Genomic DNA, 1,441 nt, shown 5'->3' with positions numbered 1-1,441 from the left:
GGCGGTGTCGGGGGGGGAGCCGGAGGATGCTCCCGACGGGGCTGGAAGGAGCCCGTGGTTCTGCAGCCAGTGTGTCAGTACCTTGTAGATGGCCTTTCTTCCCCCTCCCCTCCTCCTTTTTTTTTTATAAAAGACAAAACAACAAATGGAAAGCTAAACTAGCAGAGGTTTTTAAATATTTTATATTAGTTTCTAATGTAAATTCTTACATTGTTATTGCAGTGCTGGGTGTGTTTCGCCTGCACGTGACTTTTTGTAATATTTTTGTGAATCACTAAGCGTTTTTTTTCCTCCCGTGTATTCTAAGTGCATTAAACGTATTTGCAAAATTGTTGTTGTCCTTCTCTGCGGGTGGGACAGCCTGCGTCTCCTGCTCAGCCCCACAGCCACTCCGGCATCCCCTTCTCTTCATCGTCTCCTTCTTCCTGAGAGAGCAGGGTCTGTCATCCAGACCTCACGAGTGCAAGTGTGGGAGAGAAAGGGATCTTCCTTTTCCCAGAAAAACTCAGTGAAACAGCCGGTCCTGGGCCCTGCCAAGTGTGGGATCCTCCATGAGCATACCCTGGTGAAACCTGGTGGTCCAAGGCAGCCTGAGCGCCCTGGAAGACAAGGTTTTCCGTGTCGTTTGGACCAGGCAGGATGGGGATTGCTTGCACGTGGGTCCGAGAACGCAGCCTGTCAGCTGAGGGACAGCAGCCTTGTCTGCCAGCCCCGGAAAGAGGGAGCTGGGGTGAGTGCCGGGTCAGGTCCACGCTCCTGTCCTCTGCCAAGCGCCTCTTGGCTTCAGCGGGATTTGCGGGGGTGTGGATGTGCACACGGAGACCGAATATGTCGGAGAAGAGACACAGCAAACACTTATGAAAAAATATTACTGAGCTAATGTTGCAATGATTTCCCAGTAATGCAGAACGATTTTGCAGTAATCTTTTTACACTCCTTGATAATAAATTCCTATAAGGTCAGAGAGAGGAAAGGTGGAATATCTGGGGAGAGGAATGGAGATCTCTGTGTGCAGAGCAAGGATGACAGGGAAGGGAAAAGATGCGCAGGAGCCAAAATCCAGTTTGGGACAGGTTTGGCACTTGCTCTTTGGGGATGTTATCTCCAGGGATCAATGGAAAGGGTTCCTGTGAGAATTTTTCCTTCAAAGTTTGGGGTGAAACCCATTCTCTCCCAGAGAAGCTCTCCTGCAGCTGCATCCAGGCACAAACTGTCCCAGCCCCAAAGCAGAGCCTCAGGATCTCCAAGTGGCGCTGGTGCAGAGCAAGCCGTGCCAGACGTGGGGAAGGGAATGTGGCCATGGCTTGGCCGGGTTTCATTGTGTCACGTCAGAAAGCCTTGCCAGTCAACTGGGATCCCGAGTGAGGTTATTCACCCAGGGAGAGGGGTGGGAAGTGAGAAGACCCCCTGCAGCTAGTCCCCTGACCTGAGACCTCCATGT

The sequence above is a fragment of the Apaloderma vittatum genome, unplaced genomic scaffold (assembly GCF_000703405.1).
Source record: "Apaloderma vittatum isolate BGI_N311 unplaced genomic scaffold, ASM70340v1 scaffold34784, whole genome shotgun sequence".
NCBI classification, from domain to species: domain Eukaryota; kingdom Metazoa; phylum Chordata; class Aves; order Trogoniformes; family Trogonidae; genus Apaloderma; species Apaloderma vittatum.
The sequence above is the reverse complement of the archived record's forward strand: the minus strand, read 5'-3'. Positions refer to the sequence as shown.